The sequence below is a fragment of the Manis pentadactyla genome, chromosome X (assembly GCF_030020395.1).
Source record: "Manis pentadactyla isolate mManPen7 chromosome X, mManPen7.hap1, whole genome shotgun sequence".
Taxonomy (NCBI): Eukaryota; Metazoa; Chordata; class Mammalia; order Pholidota; family Manidae; genus Manis; species Manis pentadactyla.
The window spans coordinates 89,307,574-89,315,188 of record NC_080038.1 but is presented as its reverse complement, the minus strand read 5'-3'; positions in this window follow the sequence as shown (position 1 = coordinate 89,315,188).

Below are 7,615 nucleotides of genomic sequence, written 5' to 3'. Positions count from 1 at the left end.
AAGCACTTGTCCACTTCTGCTCACCCGTGTCTATTGCAACTTGTCTGCAAAAGGACCCCTCCCACCTCTCCAGTCTAGATATGCCATCCTTCCCCATGTAATCACCTACTGATATGGAGATGGACTACTTCTCTCCACCCCTTGGAAACAGCTATTGATATGGAGATGAATTAAGGCCAGTGGAGAGATTCTAGAAAAGTTGCAATTTTACACATACCTCACCACTCCAGAAATCTTGCCTCACAGTCTACTCACTCACTAGCTTCTGCAGTGTACCCTGTGTGAGAAAACTGTAGTACTGTAACCAGACTAATAGCATACAATAGCAACAGCAATAAAATCATGATAATCCTAAAGCCAGAGGAATCAGCTAGGTTCAAAGCCCTATGCAGATTAAGACAATAGCTCGCCTATTCCACAGGAGACCAGTAGCTGAGTTCAGTGCACTCTTCATGCCAGCTGCAGCCATGGGGAAGGTCTAGGCAACAGGGACTGCAGAAGAAAATAATCTGAAGGCAATAAGATAAATGTTTTAATAACACTACCATAGGCATGTCTTGTCCATCAGTTGGATGTATGTAAGAGTGTGGTCCTATGATAGGACAGTGGCAGGAAAGGGATGTCATCCTGATATAGTATGCCAAACCTTCACTTTATTCAGATGGGTGAATATATAGGGTTACGGGAGGTACATGCATTGGCCATAGAGTTAAAACAAAACTTCCCTGTAAGATGCTCTTACCTCCTGGACATTTTGGGTACACTACAGCCATCTTTGGAGGCCACTCTGCCGTTACTCCAGGAACGCACAGGAGGCCAGCTTCCAGGCCTTTTCCCCAAGATGCCAGAAGGGCCAGCCATCACTGGTCCATGTGTTGAAATGTCCAGGGCCACGTCCACTCAACAGTGTCTCCAGAGTTTAATACAGTTGGGGCTGGCAGCAGGATTTTGCTCCGCTGGCCATATCCTGACTTCAATAACTCCTCTTTGGTTAGCACAGACAGTTGTATAGGAGAGACAGCAATGTGTGTTAGCATGTCCACAGGGTTTAAGCCTCCTTTTCAGGGCTGTTCATTCAAACACTTTAACAATGTCCATAAATGAACTGATGAGCCCTGTAGACAATTGGTGTCTGACTTAAGGCCAGATTTCAACAAAACATTGTACCTCTCCATGATGCCTGCCCTAGTAGGGTTATATGGTACATGAAACTTCTACTTTATTCATAATTTCTGTACCCATTCTTGTAATTCATGTCCAGTAAAGTGGGTGCCTTGATTGCTTTCAATCACCTGTGGCTGGGCACAGACTGCAAAGAGATGCTGTAGGCCCCTTTTGGTCATTTGCCAATCTGCATGATGTGCAGGAAAGCAACCAGCAGTCCAGTAGCTGTGTCCACACCAAGTCTTGACATACTGATACCCTTCTGATATGGGCAGAGGTCCAATACAGTCTATCTGCCACCTAATGAGGGGTATCAGCCCCTTTACTATTGTCCATGCTGTTGCAGAACTCAGTGTAAGTCCCTCTTACAGCACACAAGGCACTCCTTTTGGGCTCTGCTGACTTCTTCAAAGGTCAATGTAAAGCCCACTGTTGGGTTACAGCCCACACTGTCTTTTGCCCTGCTAGTAACAAATGCTGATGTAACCATTGGGCTACATCAGAGGCAGGCTTTCCTTCTAACCAATGTACCTGGGCCAATGTGTCTGCTTCATTATTCTCTGGGGATGCCAAAAGCAAATGACCAGTCACATGATACACGGTAACTGTTTAAGTCTGACCAGAGACCCATAGATCTTGCCACAACTCTTGCCACAAAGGGGCCGGTGACCAACCATCCAGTTGACATGGTACCATGTCAGTAGCCACAGGGTCAAGCCCCGATAGATGGCCCAGCTGTTAGTGCAGAAAACTATATGGAAGGCTCCTGGGTGATCATGAGCCATGCTACCCACAACTCAGCAAATTTACTGCTATTTCTTCTCTACCTTCCAACAATATTGTCTCAATCTTAGAATGGAAAGCCATAGCCCTCCACTTCGGGGACTGCTCATAACTGAAGCCATCTGTATACTAAGCATTTTCAGTTATAGGGGCTTTTGCCTCCTGGTAAGGGCTCACAGCTGCAGATGGCTCAAAAGCAACTTCTTCCTGTTTTCCACTGGTATATGTCACTGGCCCTAATAAGCACTGGAGTTCTCCACTGAAGAGACTAGTGGAGAGGGTTTTATGATGCTGTAAATATGTGCCCCATTTGGCCAGTGTAAGCATCTGTGTCATGCCATTTCATAGCCTTTGGGTCCAGTGTGCACGCAGCCCACCATGGAATAGGTTGTTATTACCTTGGTTGGAGCTATTCTGGTGATAGACTCCATAGCCAGCAAGGCATAGTACACAGCAGCCAGTTACTTTTCTGTCAATTTTTACTACACCTCTGCTCCTTTCTATAGTTGTGACCAGAATCCAGTAGGTTGTCAGGTCCATTAAAGCCACTGACAAAGGCCCCATGCATAACCATCTTCATTTACATGAACATCTATCTCAGAGATCCTTGATGAGTCCATTACATTCAAGGACGGTATGGCCTTGATGGCTCACTTAGCAGCAGTAAATGTTGCTGCATATGTTTCATGCCAGTCCCACCTGATGCCCTTTTGTACCAACCGGTATAAGGCATTCTGAATTTGTGCAAAGTGTAGGATAAACACTCTCCAGTAGCCTAAAAGACCTAAAAACCCTTATAATACTACCACAGTGGTAGGAGTAGGGAAAGTCTGGACCTTGTCTATGATTGTTTCTGGGATAACTTTACTTTCACCTGACCAGACAACTCCCATGAACGTTACTGATAAACCAGGTCCCTGAACTTTGGTGCTGTTCACAGCCCATCTTTTCTCCTTTAGATGTTGCAGCAGTCTAGGAACTTCCCCTTCTAAATCTGCAAGAGAATCAGATGTGAGTATAATATCATCAATGTAGTGATACAACCACACTGTTTGCAATTTCTTCCATGTGGCCAAGTCCTGGGCTCCAAGTCCATAACAAATGGTGGGACTGTGGAGGTATCCCTGTGGAAGGACAGTGAATGTCCACTGCCTGCCTTCCCACATGAAGGCAAGCTGTTCTTACTTTTCTGCGCTATGTCAATAGAGAAGAAATCATTAGCAAAGTCCACAACATAATGATACATGCCTAGCTCATGACTGGGTGTGTCCATAAGGGCTGCTATAGAGGGAAGAGCAGCATGCAAAGGGGGTGTGACTTTATTCAATTCCCTGTAATCCACAGTCATAACCAGGAGCCATCCGGCTTTTTCACAGGCCCCACCGGGTTATTAAAAGGACTATGTTTGGGATTTATGATGCCCACTTTTACCAACTCCTGCAGAGTTTCCTTATTACCCTCAGGCAATTTATACTGCTTAGTATTTGTCACCTACCAAGGTACAGTCAGAGGTACAGGTGGGTGCTTAGCATGTACCCTCAGAACTGCCTTTACCATACATACCTTCAGTCTGAACTCACCTGCAGTGGTCTGTAACCATAGGCCCTGCAGGATATCTATCCCCAAAATATATTCAGGGATAGGAGAAATGTACACTGTATACTCTTTTGAGGGTAAACACCCTATCCGCAATAGGATTTGGACTTTCTTCACTCTAATTGCCTTATCTCCATAACCATCTATCACAGCAGGGGTCCTGGGAAAATCCTCAGGGTTGCCATGAATCAGGGAATATTCAGCTACTGTGCCCATCAGTGCCAGGACACACTGTACATTCATGGGGGACCAATGAATTGCTAATTCTACATGTGGTTTCCAGTCCTCACCAAGTGGGGTCCTTGCCACCCCTTCAGTCAAACCACAACACCCAATAGTCCTCCTGTGGGAGTGAGGGCCCAGGCAGAGCCTGAATACTGTCCCCCAGGAAGTCTTGCAGGGGCACAGGCCAGACATGGGGCTTTGAGTCTGGCTTCCATGTCCTGGACCTCAGCGCTGGAACTGCTGCTCTGGCTTTAACTGATGCCACACTTCTAACAAGATCCTATTGAGCTGCCCATCAAGTTTCTCTTTCACTACCTATGCTTTTATCAAATCAACCCACATCTGGTTCCTCAATACCTTTTCACCTCTCCTTTCAGCCATAGCCTGTACTTCTTTCCATACTCTTATTGTTTCAACCTCCTCCAGATCTGCTAGAGTACGAGTATCCTCACTTACGGGTTACCCTATGTCGGGGGCAAGAATAGTCACTAGAGACCCAAAGAGAGATGGGGGAGCTGTATGGAGCACCAGACTTCTTATTCTTACTGTGAACAACTCATCAGGGCTCTGGAGGTCGACATTATAGATGATATTTTTCATGCCTTGTTCTGGTAACATCTGCTAGAGCTCTTCATACATTTTCCAGCTAGTGGGTAAGTATGGTAAATCACCCTGATTAAGCTAAACTGCCCTGTTAGCAGCTGTGAGCAATCCATAAGCACCTAATTCCCTGAAGTATGAACAGCATTTTGAAACCCCTGCCAGAGGGAAGGGTCAGTCATTAGGAAAGCCAGTTTACCCATTTCAGAAACCAACATAACAGTGTTTTCCACCCCCATATCCCAGAGACACAAAAGCCATTTAGGCAGTGGTTCCAACAGTTTCTGCAGATACTGGATGCTCATGTCCACCAGCTCATCCTGGGCATAAGGGCAGAGCATGGAGTGCTCCACAACCTGGGGAGGGGGGTGACTCCTCCCCCTGATGAGCCTTTGGTTGTTGTATTTTTACTTTCTTAATTTCAACTGGGCAGGCCTTTAATACAAGAGAGGCTGGTGCCTCCAGTGGTGGGCTGGCAACAGATCAGCCCTTGTCCCACCCCTTTATCCTTCCCAACATCTCTACCATCTCTGGAGCTGAAGGCACTGCTCCTTCCTCCCACTCTACCATGGCCTCCTACAACACGGTTTCTCTTGCTGCTCCTCCTCTTGCTGCTAATGTATCTTCCAAGAGCATGACCTGTCTTCTCATTCACTGTCTGTCTTTCTTAAGCACATCCCTTGGTCATCACTCAGCTCCTCCAAGCAATGCAGAAGTTTGTCTCTCTCCTAAATAACCCTTTCCACTATCTCAAGAGACAAACATCCCATAATCCTAGCTATCACATAGCCACTCAGGGCCTCCAAGCAGTCTTCTATCTCACAGAGAGCTAATTCCACAGGTTCTGGTGTCTCCACTCTTTGCAAATTCTGGGGAATGGCCCACCTGTCTAGGATGTGCTTTACCTAGACCAATTTCCTCTAGGGGCTCCCCAAGTGGCAGCCCCATGGATGGGGGTCTTCTGGGTGAAGCCACGCCATCCACCACTTCCAAAGGGAAGGGTGAGTTGTCATCCCCCATCGCAGCAGACACCATGGCCTCCCCAACATCACAGGGGTGTTTCTAGGTATCTCCCCACCATCTTTAGGGGCAGTCTACCCAAGCGTTGCACACATGAAGACAGATTTTGTGTTCAGAGGTATTGCTGACTACCACCAGGTGTAACTCTGGGTGGAAAATAATGTTCCCACCCTGGGACAAATGACCTTTGGAACCAAAATCAGTCAAAGGGAGAAATAAAGTGGGAGAAATCTGTTTATTGTCTATAAGCAGTCATCTACTTCTGCTCATCCGTGTCTATTGTGATCTGGCTGCAGAAGAACCCAACCACATCTCTCCTGTCCAGATATGCCCTCGCTGCCCACATCCCTTGCAATTGCCTATTGATATGGAGATGAACTACTTCTCTCCACCCCTTCCAAACACTATGGAGATGCACTAAGGCCAAGCAAGAGATTCTGGAAATATTGCAATTTTACCCACACAACACTTTCAGTTAACAACTTTATACCTACTTTAAAAAATAATTTTAAATTCTCTCTGTTCAAATAAATGTTCTCTCACTCTCCTCACTGGATCCTGCCTGATGCCAGCTTTATTTAATGTCTTTCTCTTTTGGATGATAATGTTTGAATTTTCTTTTACCAATTCCACACTTTATCCCATACTCATAAGCATATTTCTACTTTTTCCCCCAATGTCAGTCATATTTTATCACTATTATATCATTAATCAGTTCAATATTTAAGCTTTTTATGACTATGTTAAAAGTTAGCCTCAACCTAACCTAATAGTCTATTTTTTGCTTATGTTTCCTTTACCAACCGGAGGATTTTTTTTGTTTGCATTAATGATTGTCTTAATTTCTATAGATTGTAGTTTTTTTCTCTTCAGCCAGCACTGTTCCTTGATTAAATAAATATTCTCTCAATATATTCAAACATATCTTGTATCATATTATCACTATCCCCAAGACTTCTCTATCAGAGCCTTTAATCTCCAGGAATTCTGGTTGTTTCCTAGACCTCCTATATAACAGTTATCAGGGGAATTCCTGTCACCAGTTCTCATCACCCTCAAGAGTCTCATACCACCTTTTTGGGTGCTGGATCTCCTGTTTATACCTATTTTTAAACAGACCTATCTTTAATGCAGAATAGAGCAGTTGATTAAAAATTCCCATCAATATCACAAATTTTAAGGCTAAAAGAAACTAAGATGAAGTGTTTAAAGATTTAAGTAGAAATAATGAGAAGTCACACCAGGTAAAGTATATTAACAACATGAGGAATTATCATATGCATTTTGAACCCGTATGCACATCCCATCTTCTTTCATTGTCTGGTCCACAGGATCCTGAGTAACAGGAGCAATTGGCTAGAGGTTCACCCACTGAAAACAGTCATTTCAAAAGAACTGAAAAAAATGCCTTCTTGGATCATGTGCCCAAATTATGTTCAGATCAGTATACCACCATTAAATAAGAATGCTTCTAATTGTGCCTCATTATCTTGAATCTGCAGAAAAATGTAATGGACCAGAAACCTGCACTCCTATGTATCTGTTTCTGTTTGGAAATTGAGATATCGGCTATGACAATGTGACAAAAGTAAATGAAACAGGAAGTGTCTGCTACTTTAATAATTTAAATAATTTGGCTCAGTTTATTTTGAAACTCATTTTAAAGCTCACATAGAAGCACATTCCAGAGCCAAAGTAAAAAGAAAAACAAAACAAATAGAAAAGGGGGAGGGGAAGAACAAGCAGAAATGCCAAAGAGAAAAGCACAATAGCAAGTTCAATTCACCAAAATATGACGTCAGCTCATGCAAGACAAAGACAAAGGTAAACTAATTGTTTCCGACTGATTACAACAGAAGTTTGAATGGTTCAGCCCTTGAGGAAAGAGGAGAGAATCATCAGCTCTTTCGACCAGGAGAGAAATTATATACTTTAAACCATTGACCCGAGTTTATGATATAGTCACGCCGAAATGAAAATGAAGCTTAATAATAATGCCAACTAGAAAATCCTATTAGTACTTAAAACCTTTTAAAACTAAACATTCTGGTTTAGGCGGGCTGAACCACTTTCTGCTGTTATTTTTAAAGTTACCAGGAGGGGGCGGTATCCCTAGGCCACACTGTCGTTTCCCCCTTCAAAGCCTCAGATGCTGGATGTTTTTTCAGGTTAGCCCAGAGGTCTCTCAGATTTTTCCGCAGTGCAAGTGAGTCTGTGCGGCCTTAGA